Source organism: Diadema antillarum, unplaced genomic scaffold (assembly GCF_040938485.1).
Source record: "Diadema antillarum isolate AM-2024a unplaced genomic scaffold, OU_Dant_1.0 scf00000043, whole genome shotgun sequence".
NCBI classification, from domain to species: domain Eukaryota; kingdom Metazoa; phylum Echinodermata; class Echinoidea; order Diadematoida; family Diadematidae; genus Diadema; species Diadema antillarum.
In genome coordinates, this window is record NW_027270932.1 from 752792 (window position 1) to 773520 (window position 20729).

General features: G+C 37.4%; 1 protein-coding gene across 1 annotated transcript in view; it reads right to left on the reverse strand.

Annotated features, from left to right (window-relative positions):
• LOC139713187 (high affinity cGMP-specific 3',5'-cyclic phosphodiesterase 9A-like) overlaps positions 1-20729 on the reverse strand; it is a 267383-nt gene that overhangs the window by 181295 nt on the left and 65359 nt on the right. The window lies entirely within an intron of this gene.

The window sequence follows — 20729 nt, forward strand, 5'->3', positions numbered from 1 at the left end:
TCTACAGTAAAAAAAAAAAATGAAAAAGTTAATACCTGTAGGCCTATAATGTACATTCGGGGTTGTCTAAAGTTATTACATTTTAGGTTTAAATGTCACTACATTTAAAGCTGACCGCAAAGGGTGTATACAGGTGCCATGTTCATGTTCATAGGACCAATGAGAGGACACAGAAATTGCCAGGTCTACTGTCTGTGTATCCCATTGACACAATGGGAGATGTGCACATTTTGTAACAGTTGCACCATGAGTGTATCACCTGTATTGTGTATATGAATGGAATGGGGAGCTGCTTAAAATCTAGATCACATAGCATTTCCAAGTACTGATCTTGCCCCTTACACTTTTACAATTCATTTCATTTTTAAAGTGTATCAATATCAGAGTATCATATTTGCCATATTTGCAGAACACACTTGAGACATGCCATCTGCAAAACATTAGAATTTTTTGACAGTGATTTTTTGTTTATTGAAGTTTGAATGTAAATGTAAAAGAGTACTGAAAGAAAAAAAGATTACTTGAAATAAACTAGTCTATCATCCAATTCTGTCACTGATCGTGCTATTGATATATTTTTCCCAATACGTCTTGAATGAAACTGATATACAATAAAACAGGCATTTGAATCAACACTAGAAGACTGAATTTTGTCACTGCATGCACTTAAAAGAAAATGCTAATCATTTAATCAAAATAACTTTTCTTAACCTTCCCCATATCCAAACATTATGACCACATGTAAAAATACCTGATGATCATGCACTTCTACATTCAGTACTGTAATCATACAGAATCTGTATTACTGGAAAAGTTGATATTTTTGCACAATTTTCGCACATTTCATGCTTAGTACGTAAATGAATTTCATATGTTTATTATACTGTGGAACCATAACATCCATTCGTGAAACATACTGCATGCTAAAAAAAAAATCATGTTTTTATTTTTGCACTGGTCTCTTGTCACACAAAATATGCACAATATTTCATACCATGAACACATCCACTTTTACAGTACATCAAACTTAATAGGACCTTCTTTCCAATGAGCTCTAACATAGGTCTACAGTGTATCTTACAATTTACATCAAATGTTGGCCTTGATATTTTCTTCCAATCTGTAAAATGTTGTCAAAATTAGACACTATGAAGACATTTTTATTTTTACCCAATGTGTTACTCATCAGAATTTACCTGCAACGGCTTCTGCACGCATTTGCAGCACTGCCAGCGCAGCGGCCGATGTTCAAATGACCTGCAGGGTGTAGCATTTACGCACTGCCCAATAGGACTGCTATGAGGGTGTGCAGAAGCCCTCATAGGTATAATTCTGAAGAGTATGGCATTGGAGGACAAAACCCCTCAACAAAAATCACTAAATTGTGAGTTTTTGACAAAATTTGTGGACCTTAAAGTAAGGAAACCACCATTGGCTTGCCATACTTTATTCGAATCAACTTCCAACTTTAATACCTGCATCTGAAAATGTTTGAAGGCAAATTGTACTGGCACTACTACTTACCCTGAGGAAGTAGTTGCATTCAGATGATAGAAGGATTTTCATAGTGAAACATCCCACATTTATAACGAAAATGCATGCACAGACAGGCAGTCAGTGTCAGTCAGTGTCATATATTTTGTACCATTTTTTGTACCTAGTCCTGAGACTCAGGACATTTTGGAGTACCAATCATCTGCAGCTGGCCTAAATGCTAAATCACTTTATGTTTCCATCATTGGTACTGTCAAGCTGTGAAGACACACCTAAGCTAATGAGGATGGTTTGATTTTGCTGTGCAACATGCATTTCCCATGCATGCTTGCCCGAGTATACTAGGGACTCGTCCTCAATGGGTGAACATAAATTTCCTGGTCACTGTCTACAGCAGACACAAGAGGTGGGCAGTCCATAGGAGGAAGTTGTGGTATAGGTACAGTTGTATGTAAAGCAACTGATTAGTAAGCATCTGATTTTAACTATAACAAATTCATATCTACTATAGACTACCTCATTGCAAAACCGAGTCTGGGAGTGAAATACATTGCACATTCAACAGACTTCCCTGGATGTGCCACTGTTGAGACAAGTTTTGAAGTGCCACCTTTGTCAATTACCAGGAGATGAGTGGAAGGAATTCCCAAAGTCAGAAGGGATAGGAGATGAACTGCCGGTCTCCATAGGACAATATCTGAATGGAATGCCAAGATTCACTGTAACAGGGGAAACCAAAAAAATAAAGACTCTTGACATCTGACCCCTTTGCTGTGATCCCCAGCTAGTAGGCTTGGCCAACAGTCACTAGACAGCACTGGCTTCCTGTTTGGGAATTGATATTCCTTAACTGCTGGTACTAATCATATGCCTTTATAAGCAATGTAGCATACACAGCTTAGTCATACTGAGCTGAAGATAGCAGTGGAAAGGCGGATTGCTACTATCAGCTAATCGTGGCTCTATTCTCTAATTCCTACAGCCAACCTTAGCTGACAATTTAGAGGGGAGGAGTGAAGGTGTAGTGCACTGAAGGTATGTAGGCAATAGCCACTTCATAATTTTCACTATTGAAAATTCATATCTACTGTAGACTACCTCACTGCAAAGCTGAGTCTGGGACTGAAATACAGTCAACGGACTATAACACAATGTTAACGTATATATGGTGGCTTAGTTTGCAGCTTTACAATGTCTTCCTTGCCTGCTCTTTGAAGAGAACCCATGGGACAGCCACTATATATACTTCTGTTGTGAATTCAAATTATGCTTGAGTAGAGAATATCTCAGCCTACCGGTTTGATTTCTATTACTAATGCAGCAGGATATACCGTAGGGCCTATATGCCATATATTTAGCTAGTCAAAATTTTTGTGAATTTAAACTTCCCAACAATCTTGCGAGTGATTAAATTTGATGCTGTGGAGTACAGCATTGAACTGAGGAATATATGTGTATAATATGTCACATTAATGTCACGATCAGAGTTCCAATTTTTACATTTTTAAATTTACGATTAGCACCCAAAAGTCGCAAGATTTGCAAAAACAAACAACAACCTTGCAAAATATTCAGTGTATACAACAGTATCCCGAGAGACCGCTTTGTGCATTGGTTGAAAACTCACCAAAAAAAAAAAAAATGATAGATTGTTGAATATTTTGTGTTGCTTAACAGTTTACATTGGGAAGTGGCATGGTTAGATGTTTGTTTGTCTATTACTGCAGTGGAGCATCCATTCTGTTGGTTGATATCTCCTTCATGAGATGAAGTCTATAACCTGATCATCCATGCCCAAATTGTGGGAGACACACACATTAACGTTCAATTTCTTTCACCATTTTGGGATTTTCAGGAAAAGGTAGCATGGTGCTATTCAAGCAAGTTACTCCTTGATGGTTGAGGTACACTACCAGTATTGGCTTGCCTTACTTTATTAGAATCAAATACTAACTTACCTGCCTCTGAAAACATTTGAGAGCTGGTTGTACTGACAATCAGATTTTTTCCTGAGAAAAAAGTTGAACTAAGATTTTCATAGTGGAAATGTCTTTTGTTACTTTCAATGCCTTCCACAGATCAGAGGACAAGAAAAAACTTGTGAGGAATATCATTACCATAATGACAGGTTAGGTTTCGTAAATTTAATGATTTCAGAGGTTCAAATAAGCTATTAATGCTATGAACTACATGTAGATGTGGAAAAGATGAACCGACAACACGAAATATTGGTATTGTCAGGCTGTGCAGTCATATGTCAAATACATGTAACTTCCTGGTGTAATATGGAACATGCAGACACACACAGACTTCCAGTAAGTGTCATAATCGTCGCTACAGCAACAATACCTCGTATCTGAATTTTTGTGAAAATTACTTTTTTGGAGTGATGGTCAGATAATGGATTCAGTGATGTCCTGTCCAGATCCTATAACTGTCTTACCCCACAAATGAAGCCACCATGGCATGTCAAAGGAAAGGCTCTCCCTTTTGATATAGTGCTTTGGCTGCCATGTGTTTTGTGCTGTCTTGATGATTTGCCAGGGTTCCCCAGCAATCATCAGCCTCAATTAGCCCTGTGACTCACGGGATTGTAGTGTCAATTATGTTGTACCTGTAGCTCAGACGAGAGGTGAGGGGTCTGTAAGTTCTCCCCATAAATAAAACTATGAAGACATTTTTATTTTTTCCAATGTGTTACTCATCAGAATGTACCTGCAACAGCTTCTGCGTGCATTTGCAGCACTCCAGCGCAGCGGCCGATGTTCAAACAACCTGCAGGGTCTAGCATTCAAGCACTGCCCAATGGGACCGTTATGAAGGTGTGCAGAAGTCCTCATAGGTATAATTCTGAAGAGTACGATGTTGGGGGACAAAAACCCTTCACAAAATCATTTAATTGCGGGTTTTTGACAAAATTTTGTGGATGTTAAAGTAATGACGGGCAACGACTTGTGAATTGAAACTAAGTAAAAGCTCATTACGGAGTAGGATCTACAGTTACTGTACTGTAAGTTTTATGTACATCAGATATTGCATGATGTAGCACCAACCATACTGAATGAGTATGAAAGCACATGAGCATCATTATGCATACAATTGTACCATACCTACAAGTGACTGTACTGTCAGTGTTTGAACATACGAATGAATATTTGCAAAAGTTCACTTCATAAAATAAATACAAACTATCGACACCACCATTGATAAAACCAACTGTAGGTATCGTATATACCCAACAACAGCAATTGATACCTCACTAGCCAGTCAACATGAAATCTGGATATTATTTGTAAAAGCGTATAATTATATAGCTAGAATGCACACACATCAGTTCTGGCACTTACAAAGCAGTACTTAAATGCATAGAGCACAAGTGCAAAATTGTTTTGATACAGATATGATCTGATTTATCGAAAAATTGATAACTTCAAGGGCTACCACAGATGAATCACCGCTTCTTCTTCTTCTTCTTTTTTTCTTCTTTTTTGTGTGTATTCTAGGTGTACAGAAATTTGATTTCCAAGGTATTGGCACACTCTTTTAGAGTGTCCTACATATAGTTATTTTAGTTTTTAACAAATTTTTCATTGAATTTCTTCTCTGTTTGTTCTGTCTCCATTAAGTAACATAATATCTGGATGGAATGCCTCTCAATTTATGGACATACATGTAGTATGCTCTTGGAACAGTGCAATGAAATGATAGGCAGTGCCAGCATGGCACAACCATACACATTCTGCCAGTCCTGGTTTGGTGTAATAATGTCAAAAGTAAAAATGTCGGAAGTGAAAATGTTTTACCTCTGACATTTTTACCTCATTTTTACTTCTGACATTTTTACTTCTGACATCTTTACCTCTGACATTTTTACCTCTGACATTTTTACATGGCACTTTTACCTCTGACAATTTTACCTCTGACATTCTTACCTCTGACATTTTTACATGGCACCAAAGTACTAACATGGTGCATGTACAATCAATGACTGTTGAACAAAGAAAAAGAAAAAAAAATTAAAAAAACAACAACAACCACCACAGGTACTTTATGCATATTTAAGAACATGCATTCCCAGATATCAAACAAACTGAACAGGAAAATTGTGATGGGCCAACGGCAGTACTGTGACTCATGCTTTACCCAGTCCTGTGGGCAACATGGGCAATGTATGTTTACACAAAATGTTATACCAGATTTTGGCACACGGTACTAGGTTTTATAAAGATGGGCTTGGAATGCTGCCAACACAAAACTACACAAAGTGCATGCCTCCCCTTTGTTCTGAACAAGTCAGTAGATTTTGGTAGTCTCCAGACAGTGCTGGGGCCTTTTGGGGGGATTAAGACTTGTGCAGTACTTGTACTATTAAACACTGCAACATAGACAGTGTGGTCACTCCCAAGCTGACTACAGAGGTGGAAAGATCGCTACGGTACTACAGTGTATGAGCTAACAAGAGGAAAGGAGTGAAGGCGTGGTGCACCGTAGGTAAGTAGGCGATAGCCACTTAATTTTCACCAGTGAAAATTCATATCTACTATAGACTACCTCAATGCAAAGCTGAGTCTGGGAGTGAAATACAGTCAACAGACTATAACACATTGTTAACGTCTGGTGGCTTAGTTTGCAACTTTACAATGTTCTCTATGCCTGCTCTCTGATGAGAGTCCATGGGGAAGCCACTCTACTCCTGTTGTGAACTCAAATTATGTTTGAGTAGAGAGTTTCTCAGACTGCTGATTTGATTGCTGTTACTTACAATATAGCAGGATATACCATAGGGCCTATATGCCATGTATTTAGCTAGTCAATTTTATTTTTTTTATTTTTTTTTTTGGGGGGGGGGGTAAATTTGGACTTCACAACAACCTCACGAGTGGTGAAATGCCATGTTGTGAAGTACAGCATTGAACTGAAGAATGTGTGCATGTCACATTCATGTCAGGATCAGAGTTCCAATTTTTGCATTTTTAAATTTACGATTAGCACCCACAAGTCGCAAAATTTGCAAAAACAAACGACAACCTTGCAAAAAATTAAGTGTATGCAGCAGTATCCTGAGAGACAGCTTTGTGCGTTGGTTGGAAACTCACCAAAAAAAAAAAGAATGATAGACTGTTGAATATTTTGTGTTGCTTAACAGTTTGCATTGGGAAGTGGCATGGTTGGATGTTTGTTGTCTATTACTGCAGTGGAGCATTGATTCTGTTGGTAGATATCTCCTTCATGAGATGAAGTCTATAATCTGATCATCTATGCCCAAATTGTAGGAGACGAAAACATAAATGTTCAATTTCTTTCACCATTTTGGGATTTTCCAAAATAGGTAGCGTTGTGCTTTCCAGCATGTTTCTCCTTGATGGTTGAGGCACACTACCAGTATTGGCTTGCCTTACTTTTTTAGAATCCAATACTAACTTACCTGCCTCTGAAAAAATTTGAGGGCTGGTTGTACTGACACTACCATTTTTCCTGAGGAAGTTGAAGTCAGACGGGATAAAGATTTTCATAGTGGAAATGTGTTTTGTTTTACACTTTTAATGCCCTCCACCAATCTGAAGACAAGAAATATCTTCTGAGGAATATCACTACCATAATGACAAGTTAGCTTTCATAAATTTAATGATTTCAGAGGTTCAAATAAAAGCTATTAATGCTATGAACTACATATAGACGTGGAAAAGATAACCGACAGGACGAAATATTGGTATTGTCCGGCTGTGCAGACATACGTCAGATACATGTAACTTCCTGGTGTAATATGGAACATGCAGACACACACAGACATCCAGTCAGTGTCATAATCGTTGCTGTAGCAACGATTATGACACTGACTGGATGCTTCAGGTTAAAGTACCTTTCATATAACTAACACTGTGAGACTTACTTGCCCCAAAGTGCTCTCATGTCTTAGTAATGACGCAATTAACTGCGACCAGCAGCCCCATGCGCATAAAATAATGGGGCTTCGCATTGTAGCATCCAGGATCATGACAGATTTAGCATCTCGGGTAAATATCAACTTAAAAATCTAAAAATTTCTTCAATTTGAAGACTTACCAATTAAGTTGAAGTATTGAAAACAGGCTTCGAACAACGTTTGGTTCTGCCAATAGTCCCTTTCTGTTCGAATTGATGACTGAATGTGACTCGGTCGAGAGGACCTTGGGAGAGCTACATACACTGAATACTACGGCCAGTGCATGTGCACACATCACATGCGCACAAATTTCAAATCCATGAACGGATAAGATGTTTGTGTGCGCATGCGCTGGCCATAGTATCCAGTGTATGTAGCTCTCCCAAGGTCCTCTCGACCGAGTCACATTCAGTCATCAATTTGAACAGAAAGGGACTATTGGCAGAACCAAACGTTGTTCGAAGCCTGTTTTCAATACTTCAAATTAATTGGTAAGTCTTCAAATTGAAGAATTTTTTGGATTTTAAGTTGATATTTACCCGCGATACTAAATCTGTCATGATCCTGAATGCTACAATGCGAATCCCCATTACGTTATGCGTATGGGGCTGCCACACGCTGCTGGTCGCATTTATCATGCATCGTACAATACGTGTACTACCTCGCCGCCGTACGGCGGCGGTTGTGGTACGAAACCATTATTGCATGATTACTTAGACATGAGAGCACTTTGGGGCGAATAAGTCTCACAGCGTTATAGTTATATGAAAGGTACTTTAACCTGAAACACAAACTAAGACAAGGAAATTCAGGGAAACTTTTGAGGTACAAATACTTTTTATTTTCTTTAATGGTACGTAGGTAAGCATGGCACAGTCCGCTGTAGATAAATATGTATCAGTATGATGGACTGTTTCTCCATTCAAAATGCAGAGAGAAAAGCATTTTTCCTCATCGACAAAGCAATGAAGGTCTTCAATAATTTTAATGTTCAGGAAACAACAATCGAGATTTTTTTTATTCTATTTCAGTTATGGCATCATTAACTAATACAGTATAATAATCACAAGGTAAGACTGCAAAACACTCATATTACAGAACATGTCGACACAATTATAAATTTGCTAAATTACACATCTTTACCAACAGAGGTTCACAGATTATGTCATACAAACAAACAAATAAAATTTCATGCAATGATACTAGGTATGACAAGTCTGCCTTGAAATTCTGTCTTCTGCAGGACAATCTTCACAAAATGGAATACAGCAGCAAGCCATTACTTCTTCTACTGGCAGTACTGATGATGTTCCTCAGCAACAGTGTAGCTGTGGAAGTGCATCGCAGGGTGTATGAAGGGAGGAATGTATCCATAACCTTCACTCAACAAATGGACAAGGACTCGTCCTACTCATTTGAACTGTACACGTACTCGGAGGACCATGGCTGCGCCTTCTACAGGAATGGAGCAATGGTTCCCGGCTGCCTCACACTGCAGCAATTCAGCCGCTTTTCCGTTCATAGCGTGAGATCACCAACTGACTTGACAGTGACTCTCAGCATAGGCAATATCAGTAATGCCGACAGTCAAGAACACCAAGGATATCTACTGAGTGTGACAGCAGACAGAAATGGCGAACACTACCTCAATCATCACATGGTCCATATTGATGTGCAACGTCCGCCAGGCCCTGCAGAATGCACTGTGAAACCCTCAGAGTATTTAGCTGCATGGAATGAGGTAAGCTGCACGTCTTTGCTAGCCAGCGACGGGGAAGGTACTCTCTACTGCTTTCAACACAAAGAGAAGGCTTTATTCAACGGGCCCCCTGTGCAGCTAAACGATCAGGTGAGACAGACCTTCTGGATGAAAGCGAACCTTCCCATCAACTGCTGCTCATACGAAGCAGTATTTCCAATAACATCCAAGGCCTGCTCCCAGTTTGTGTATCCCATCCCAACACATACCACTGTGTCAGAGAATCCTAAAAGCCCTCCCACCAGCCTAAAAGCACCAGGAACTCAGGTGCCACAAACAAATGCACAAAACACCTCTCCAGAAAGCACACAGGTAATAATCTTAATAACTTTAGATTCAAAGCACCCTGCATATGCACTGTTATTACTACTTTCTCCCTGTCTGATTGCCGTGTACTTATGTTGGTATAACAGACGCATTAAACATACACCAAATGCTTTAGTGGCGGTCTCCATCTACCCGGCATCTACACATACAGTATGAACCAGATACCAAGCAATGCTCTATCAATGTACACTCTTTAAAAAAGAGATGTTGATAAAGTTAATATACATAATGTATACTGTATGACTTGCTTATTCAAAAAAAAACATATTCTAGTATGCAGAAGTGGGGCAATGACATGGGCATTCAAACAGAACAAAATTGATATGAACCATGGCTAAGTAGCTAATGCTTCATTTCCACCACTGATCTTGTTCTTCAATAGAGATTAGTGATTTCCACCCGTAATGTATGCATGCAGAAAAATTGCCCGATTTCCCAATATAGAGACCTTTTGTAACGTCATCGATTCCAACTGCGCAGCATGCCTCGCCCTAGCAGAAACTACAGCATAGCTTGAACTCCCAATCATTGACCCCACCTGCCAAAATATTGAAAATCCTTCATGAAATCCATAAAAATGCCTGGATCACTCTTAAAATTTGATCATCTGTTCTCTGAGCCATTCTCAACCTTTCCCGTCAGTTTAATCCAAATCCATTCACAACTTTTTGAGTTATTCTGCCCATGGAAAAACAAACCAACGAACAACTGCCAAAGAAAACATAACCTTTTCCCTTGGCGGAGGTATGAAAAAAAACAAACAAACAAGAAACACTTGATACACATTATGAACTATATATAAGATATATAGAATCTACCCAGACTGAAAAGAGTATACTTTGTCAAAAGTTACTTTGATGTTACAAGTCACTTCTCTCTCATTCCTTCTTCACAAACTGAAAGTTCAGTTTCTACAATCTCTGCTACAGACTTACAGCACGTATTTATTAGTGACATCGTCATAAATTGTTATGGAGCACAGTTTTAGCATCACTAGTAAACTCATTCATATGTACTTTTATCTTTGACACTTTACATATGCCCGTCAATGTGCCCCCTGTGTCATGTACATGTACCCTGTATTTTTCTCTACACATGAGTTCCTGTCAGTTTCAACACTTTGTAAATAGAATATCCTGTAATTACTTCCTATTAAGTGTAAAGTACTCTGTTATCTATTGTCCTTTTTCTTATTAGACTTCGTTGTTTCCTTGTTTCATTTCATTGACTTCTACATTTATTATCTGAAATACGATATCAAAGTTCTGGTAAAAGTAGGGCACAACGAATAATAATAAATCATATTCGAAATGAAAATGTGTTCCAGTATCAGATAATGTTTCATTATTCTTCGAAATTTTGCGTATGGCAATATGCATTTTTCTTGGTGATATTTGTGTGTAATTAAGCACTACATCACTATGCGATCTTTATTGCATTGTAATGTATATTGAATACTATGCAATTTATACTGCATGAATAGTGTTGGTGCTGTAAAATAATGTTTGGATGAATTTGTATTTTTTGTACTTTAAAACAAGTATTGTTAATGATATGCTCTTGCATCACAAAACGAACAAAAAATCGCACACAATGATTTTGTGTGAGGACTGAAAATAGGTGAAATGGGTCAACCTAGCCGATCTTGACTTTTTCATAATTCCTTAAAGAGCAAGTCTTCTTTTACATTATGCTAAAATTCTGGATCTTAAAACGGGCAGGAAAGTGTGTTTTTTAGCACTTATCTTGAACGTTTTTTGGTAGAATAGTGTGATTAGGTGTGTCTTTAGAGTCCCCTTTTCATTTCTTAAAAACCTTGTACACACTCTTCACTTTCAACTCTAATAACTTTTGAAAGGATAGTGCTACTGCTTTGAAAGTTGGCATTAATTATGGACTGAATGTGTTGATAAGACATGCTTAATTTCAGTTTAATCTGATAATCTCTTCATTGTTGTTTCTCTAGTGGTTTACATCCTGTTTTTTGTCCCATTCATCGCACAGCCAGCACGGCTTGGTAAAGATTTAGCGCTTGAATAGACACTACTTCAGAGCCTCTTTTCTCAGTTCACACTTTTCCTGAGCGTGTGCTTTCTTTCCAATATTTAGATAGGTTAGGAGAGTACATTTCATTTGAGTTATACATCATTTTAAAGCGTAAAGTCTGCTCTTTCAGAATATGCTCTTAACTAAAATTTCATGTCTGGCGACTTTCTGTTCGTTTTGTGATGCAGGGTCACATATATTTGAGTTGTTTGTCTTTTTTTCTTTCCCGTGACGCATGGTCTTACAGCTCACATTCATTTGTGGTTGTTACAGTTGCAATGTGTCCAATGTTCTTTTTTTTCTTCTTCCTTTTTTTGTACATTATTATTCATACAAGTGTACTTACGTTTTGTATTGTAATGTACTTTATGATTTGTCCTTTCAAACTGTTTAACAGATCAATTAATAAATGTTTTACCTTACATTATCTAGTTTCTTTTTATTCAAAAAAAAAATGGAAGCAAAGCATAATTGACTGATTCAAATGTTTCAACAGTTTCTTCTTTTTTTTGCCAATATTTGGAGATTTGGTTGTACATTTTACATCTACTGTGTGCATTTTTGTGAGAGCATGGTGGGAGCTGTGTTTTTACTGTAGCTCTACATCAAGAAATATACCATGAAATCCTGAATCCAGCTAATCACTTTTGCACCCATTTTGTTTGAGCCTCTTTAAATTTCCACATGTAATTAGCATCTTACAGTATTTGGGTTAGTAATGACGGCCTGGTCTCTTATAAAAGGATGTACCATCATTATTGTCATTGTGATCATTTGATTTATTTTGATTCATCATCTTGTTTCTAGCCCTTAGTTTGACAGATATGTTTCTGAATTTACGAACGGGAACTGTACAAAGTATGGTCATAAAGTGTTAATATGGAGACATTTTGAACAGCATATGGACGGAAAAAAATCAATGTTCATGTTTTAGAGACTGTATAAAAAAAGGAATATAAAAGATCGAGCCAGTAGGTGTGTCTGAATATTCGAACTTATTGGTGCAATGGGAGATTTGACAGGTATACCACTGTTCAACCTATGTGTCATAGTTAGCCTTCACTATGATAGAAATTATGTTAAGTTTTAAAAATGTTTACCAGCACCAAAGAAGCACTTGTCATCATGTATAATCATTAATGTGCACAAAGATTGAAAATAAAAGAATTAAATCTGAGTTTATTTTAAAAAAGAATGGAAGTTAGCATGTTTCATTTTGATATACAGATATACATAATAAAGGACAAGTTCTCCTTCATATACATGTGAACTGAGAAAATGCAGCAATATCAATGGAACACGTCAGTGAAAGTTTGAGAAAAACTGGGCAATGCCTTTAAGAATTACCAATTTCGAAGTTTCAGCGCTGTAATCCTTGGATGTGAAGACTACTACAGCTTGTGATGTCAGATGTGTAAAATGGTATAAAGAAAATATAAAGAAATTTGAACACATTTTCACTTTTCTCTGACAATAAAAGAGCACTGGACTTGCATCTTTCAGAAGGCAGGAGGCCATGGAATATCATTACCCTCAACATATGCCAGTGATACATCAAGTGAAAACTTTTTTCAAAAACTGAAATTTTGTGAAATTCTCTTTACATTTTCTTATACATCATTTTACGCATGTGACAACATGGTCTTCTCATCCGGCAGTGACTGCACAGAAACTTAACAAAATCATAACTTTTGAACGGATTGTCCGATTTTCCTAAAACTTTCACAGACGTGTTCTATTAAAGGGTGTGTACAGTTCTGGTCGAGGTGAGGATTTAGCTTTTAACATTTTGCGAGATATTCAGAAACCACTCTATGAGATGTCAAAGTGCATGCAGTTCTAAGGGGTATCAAAAGTTTATTCGATGAAAATCGGTTTTGAAATGGCTGAGATATCCAAAAACAAGGTGAAACAAAGAGATCCTAATAAAGTTGTGGCATGTCGCCTTTTATTATTAGCATTATTTTTTGATATCTCAGCCACTTGAAAACCAATTTTCATCAAATAAACGCTGAATCCTTCTTAAAATTACATGCTCTTTCATACTTCATAAGAGGCTTTTCATTATCTAGCTTAGGAATGTGTTATGTAGCTAAATGTCCAATTTTAATCAATTTCAAAATTTGATTCCAAAGGCAACTCATCACTCCCAAATCCTGTATCAAACTGCAACTCAGAAAAACAGACCTGTGAAATTTTACCATTTTCACTTGACCTTTGACCCTACTGCCCAAAACTTTCTTTACATACATGTAAACACTGGGTGGTACACTGTAGTTCATCATGCACAAATTATATGTACACAAGTTTAATTACACTGCAATGTGTATACATTCAGTCATTTCCTGGATATGGCAAAATAATGGTATCATTTCAGCATAAAATACTGTACAACCAGAAAAGTTCATGTGCATGAAATTTTGAGCCAAGATCAACGAAATTACAACACATCCAACACTTCTTGTCTACACAAATCATTGAATTGGAAATATGTAAAAATTTAATGCCACGTACTAGAGCTAATGGCCTTTCATGCCACAAATATTTCTGATTTTACAGCAGTATAATTTTAGCACTTTAGCCTGACCTATAATCTCATTTCCACCCTTTGATCCACCATGCATCAGTTACAGAAAGCAAAAATGACTTCTTGTTTGTTGCCTTTAAAAATCATGCCCTATCGGCCAGCCATCTAAAATACATTGTACATCCTGGTGTGAACTCCTCCTTTACAAAAGCTTAAACAAGCAAAAGTCAGACAGAGGAACAGACCAATGGCGACAAGCACAAGGAATTACAGCAGTGTATGTTAAATGATCACAACTCCCCTTGGTTACCAAGAGCATGTGAGCAATAATGGTTTATGTGCAGCATGCACAGATGGGTGTACCAGAAAGAGAGACCAGCAGGTCTCAAGTTTCACTTCCTCTCGGGGAGGACCAAGGTCTCGATTCATCTTTCTGACATGACGTAAAGGGCAAAAAATACAGACATGCACACATGCTGTATTAGTTTCACATGCAAACATTATAGTATGTGTCTGGTGAAAAATCATTGATTTTTTTTTTTTGGAAAGATTACAAATAGGGAGACCACTTTTGTGGAGGATGTCCATCACTATTCTGACTTTCTTATGTGAGGTTATTAATGTACAAAGTTTAGACTCACTGCAACTGTGCGAGGAAAACTTCTTCAAATGATATGCATACTGAATGCAGTCCGACATGAAAGTATAAGAGTACATGTGTGTGTGTGTGTGTGTGTGTGTGTGTGTGTGTGTGTGTGTGTGTGTGTGTGTGTGTGTGTGTGTGTGTATCTAGCTATCCACATTAACATACATACATACATATATATGCAAAAATGTGTACAATACACTGTACATATATGCATATAGTGTCTTTGTGAGTGTGTATGGCAAGCTTGGTTCTTTAGGGTGGGATTTCACGGAGCACGCGAACAATTTGCAAAGGACGCGAATGACAAAATCCAACATTCTGAAAAATTTTTCTCCGATTGTGTTCCGACAATGAAGCCGAAAACTATTCTTGCGCAATTTGTGCGAAGTTTCCACGACGTATGTGCGAACGTCGTGTGCATCATTGCTAAAGTACAGCATGTTACGTACACGAAGAACACGCGACGGAAATGCGAACAACGGAAAATTTTCAATTATCATGGGAGAAAATGTACCCAAGGAGAGGTGGAAGCTGCCTTGAGTTGAATTTGTTTTTCTTTCCTCTATTTCTCCTTTCTTTTTCTCTCATTTCTCTATCGTGTGCTCGCCTACATTTTTTTTTCCTCTAGGACCTATCTCCACTAGTAAAGCATTTGATTTTTTTTTGCAGTTCCTCCAACACATAATCTCTATAGTTCAAATGAAATTTTACATACTTTAGACTAATTTTAAGTGTATTCTGCGATTTTTTTTGTATATCAAACATTTCTTTCTCTTTGTTAGTCTTTAATTTCTTTTGTTACTGTAGTTGTTAATAATTGTTTGATGTTTAGATGTATGCTACGATCTTTATTTGTAGAAAGCATATAGGTCATACATCCCCCAAACATGCGCTAAACGTTCGCGAGAATGTCTCAAAAGGTACGCGAACAGTTTGCGATTACGTCGAAAAATGATCGGAAAAACTTCACAGATTTCGCGTAACATACGCGAGACATTCTCCAAAGTTTCGTTTTGTCTGTTTGGGGTTTCACGAACATTTTGCGAACATCGCGCGTGTCTTGCGAAGGTCTTGCGCATATGACGAGGCTTTAAAGACATTTTCGAGAACAATTCACGAGCAAATCACGACCAAGTGTTCGCAAAAAATTTCAAACTCTTTTGAAATTCTCGCCGAAGTAAAAACGACATTTGCGAACAATTGACGACGCTTCCGAACCCTCACGTTCGTTTGGCGATCTTTTGCAGAATAAAATACGAATGCTGGATTTTGCCATTCGCGTCTATCGCAAATCGTTCGCGTACTCCATGAAATCCCACCCTTAGCTGGTTTGGTTACATTTGTTCTGCAGTGGCTCAACAGCTGTTCGTATTATGCACTCACTTGTAATTCCTGGCAACTGGGGAGTGATAGAACTAAACTGCCCTCACTGGCTGGGTCTGCATGCATTTTATGATGTTTCCCCACCCTCTCCATCTTTCTTCCTTACTCTCTCTTTCTATCTATCTCTCCTTTTCTATCTCTCTATATCTCTTCCATCCCTCTCTATATTTTTCATTATCTCTATCTCTATATATTCTCGCTATATATATTTCTCTCTATATTATATCTCTATATTATATTATCTCTATATATCTCTATCTTCATCTCTCTCTCTCTCTGTCTCTCTCTAGTGATTAACTAAAGAAACGCTGCTAGAAATGGCAGAGACAGAGCCACATCTGTAATTCTTTATCATCCAATTTGCAATGGGTGCCAATTTGAGGGGACAAAAAAGCTATACAGATTAAAAAAAACCCTTCTAACCAAACAAAACATTATTTTTGATGTGATAGAAGTGAAATGCAATGGGCGAGTACATGAACACTTGGAAGCTGTCAGACAAATATATATAAAATTCATAGCCTGTGTCTCAATTTGTCAAAATCATTCAAGGTAGTGATACTTCAAGATCAACACTCTAAACAGATAGATAGTGTGGTGATACCACATATTGTCTCCAGCTTCTTGTGAGAAGGGATTAGGGCACGACATGTGCACATCAATACAGTAACATCGTGTTACCAGGTATGTGACATGCTAGAAATGGGTAGCCATTATAGTAATGAATGAAAATCATTGTAATAGTAACAATAAAATAATAATAATAATAATAATGATAATAATAATAATAATAAATATTATTCTTATTATTATTATTATTTTTATTATTATTATTATTATTATTATTATTATTACCATTATTATTATTATCATTATTATTATTATTATCATTATAATTACTATTATTATCATTATTATTATTATTATTATCATCATCATCTTCATCATCACTATTATTATTGTTAATAATAACAATAAAGATAATATCTTAGAATGCATAAAACAATATAAGATGAATGTACACATGGAAACAAAATCATCCTAAACCTTCTATGTTCACATTTATAAGCTATCCTATATTATAGGATGTGATCATGTTCATGCATGGTGATGCTGTGAGCATGTAACTGGTAGGAGAAGGCTTTCTGGCAGTATACTGTACATTGCATCCGTTCCCCACTTCGCATAAAAACTGTCAGTTATCTATCCTTATTCTTCACAGAAGAGAGTGTTTGATGTTTCAATTGCACCGAGGCTATATCAAGTGCATTATATTCTAGGCATCCTGTGGGGCAACCTATTTAGTACATTTGTTGGAATAGATGAAGAAGATATACACGTTATACTTTACAGCTGTTAGCATATTACAGCACACATACAATAAATATTGTAATTAAAAGTGGAAGAAATGTATGTGGATGAGGACATTTGTCACGAATTAAAGTATTGTTTGTTATTGTTTTATCTCTCAAAAAAAAATGATGCATTAGAAAGCTGCAAAGACTAGAGTTTGCCCATGATGCAGGGATTTGCAGTTGAGTAAATCTGGCCAAGTGATGCAATTACTCACCACAAAGCACTTGCTCTGGTCAGTTTTCACTCTTGGGAAAGGTCTTTTCCCCCCTTATGAAAGGTCTTTCCCCATGCTTTTTAAAAACTTTAGAATAACAAGCATACAGATACTGAAAAAAACACCCAAACAAACCTCAGATAAATTCAGAAAAGCTCATCGATAACATTGCACTGTCACATGGTACATAGCATACAGTCACTGGGGTGACAAGTTCTTGTATCTACCAAATGTCAAATGTTCAGGAGAGCCAAAAAAGCATAGCAGCCAAAGCACTGCATCCAATGGAATAGACATGTTTTTTTACATGCCGTGGTGGCTTTAATTTGGGGGTAAGGCAGCTAGGATTTGGACAGGACATCACTTAACAGATTATCTGACCATTAATCCCAAAAAGTCATTTTCACCAAAATTTCAGATACAAGGTCTTGTCGCCCCAGCGACGGTATTCAGAATGTATCAGATTCTACCCCCCCCCCTTTCCTCCCCATTCTCCTTACGACAATTTTCTGAGTTCAGCGCTCTGTTAATTTAAAAAAGGATGCATGAGTTTTAAATAGGATTGAACATAATGACAATGACACTGCAACATCAGTCAGTGAATGGAAGAAGACATGGCGGAGGTAGTTGTGGTAAAATTTGCTGTGAAAGTGCACACATTTTTTTTTTCCCTGCGCACTCTTTCATTGCCATTACGCCTCATTTCAGGCGGCAGTCGTCCGCGAGATTGACGGTGCGCCCGAATCGATCGCGCAGCCACCTTCTCATCAGGAAGTGCGCTGGCTAATGGGCTGAAATTATCAGATCTCGAAGTCATTGATTGATTTTTTTTCCCCTTCTCCCCTTTACCCCACCCCACCTAAAACTAACCAACCACTGTATAAAAATTGCAACGGGTGAAGGGGGGTGGACAGGATTTGTGTTCTCCATTTACCAAACATGGTTCCCAATTTCACTATTAAAGCTTTTAAATGAGGGAATCCATATGGAAAAATATATTGCAAACACTTGTATGTAGCTCTCCTTTACTCTCCACCCATTTTGTCAGCTGGTCTAGGCAAGAACAAATTCTGATACTTTAACCCCTCATCCCTCCTCCCCCCCCCCCCCAAAAAAACAACAACAACAACAACAACAACAACAACAACAAGGAATCGAAATATGAAAAGTGTCATTATGATCATTAGGCCTGTCTTCAGCAGAATGAAGCTTCAAAAATAGCATGTTACTGTGTGGTTAGGAAAGTCACACTGGCAAAAAAAAAAATCAAGAAGTGTAAAGATCGCAAAGTCTAAGCGATCTTTTGTCATCCATTCACACTGGCAACCTAACTTCTCGATATTTGGATCGAGAAGTTTGGGTCACTAGTGTGCCTGCACAAGGCAGAAGAAAGAGTATACAGTCTGATGGCTAGTGATTGTGATGTAACAATGAACACCTGTACATCACAACGACCTCAAGCTTCGGAGGCACCATCCACAAACAGATGGCGGACTGGTCACATCACAAACTTCGCGAAGTTTTCAGTTTTTAGTGTCTACACCGACAAAAGGCAAAAAAGTTTAGCGTGGGTGGGGGAAATATTCTTTAGTTTGCTGGGAAGTTTCACGAGACGTTTTGAGGGAAGTTTGCAGACACACTGGCAAAAGATTGTGATCTTAAACTTTGCGATCTTCTGCCAGTGTGACTGTGGCTATAGAAAAAGATAAATAGAGGTAGATAGAAAATGAGAGAGATAGATAGTGAAAGATTAGTTTGTGAGTGTTGTTGTATCAGTTCTTAAACAGCATCATCATTCTTTTTGTTCTAAACAAAATGTAAAGGAACTACATTGACATAAATTTTGATCAATTTGAATAAAAAACTTTCAGAAAAATGAAAACCAGATATACCTGTGGATTGAGTGAATGCAGCAACATTAGTAGAATACGTCAGTGATGTTTGAGGAGAATAAGATAATCTCTTCACAAGATTTGTGCAGATGTTGCTGGATGAGAAGACTACTATAGATTGTGACATCACATATAGAAAGAAAATATGAAGAGAAGTCCACAATTTTTGTTTCTTTTTTTTAATGAAAAGTACACGTTCTCTTGACTTGTTCTTCAAATATTGAAGGTAATATTACTTCTCCTGCTTTCTGAAAGTATATGAATTTTAAGCTTCTACCATAAACTTTGAAAATCCCTGCCATATATTTTTTACAGTCTTTTTTTTCAAATAGTTCTTCAGAAATATCTTGTTCTTCTTTTTATTTTTCTTTAAACTGTCCATATGAAATTCACAGAAGTGGTGGGGGAGTATAATACACATGTTAACAGTGACCTCTCACGAGATGCAAATATTCACTTTTCCTCATATTCTTACCGCCTGGGCGAAGAAACGCCTCAATTACGTCGTCGGTGACATCATCCTCGCTTCACAGAATAAAAACACAGACTCCTTTGGTACATCAATCCCTCTCTCCTCCGTGGTATCCCCACCGTTGTCATGACGTCAACAATGCCTCAGCCTCATCCTCCCAGCATCCATCCCCCATCTTTCCCTCCTGCTCCCACACATCCCATTCACCTAATTTTGCTCATTACCCCAAAGTCGGTACTTGCCTAGTTTAAAGGACAAACGTCATTTGGGAGCTAAAAAAAAAAAATGCTCATCTTTCTTTGCTTTATGCAGAATTTTCAAACAATCCTCATTTCTCTGAATATCCTGAGGGTATATTTCGAATGACAAGCACTGCCTTATCAAGTATCAATTTCGATTGAATTTACTCAGAAATGCGAAATTCATCCCTTACTTGCGATACATATATTATCAAGATTTTAATTTGATTTGTCTGCAACCAAATCTAAATTTCCCTTCCATAGTTGACTTGATTACGAAACAAGACTAGCTAAAATTTGACTTTATATTGTAATTGTTGACTGTAAAATGATCAAAATGAGTAGATCAATGCAAATTGTGCATTTGATGCTGAATTTCATAATTTATCAATACATCTAAATCAAAGGCAAAATGCTGTGATTGAAACTAAAAGATCCTTTGTGGATG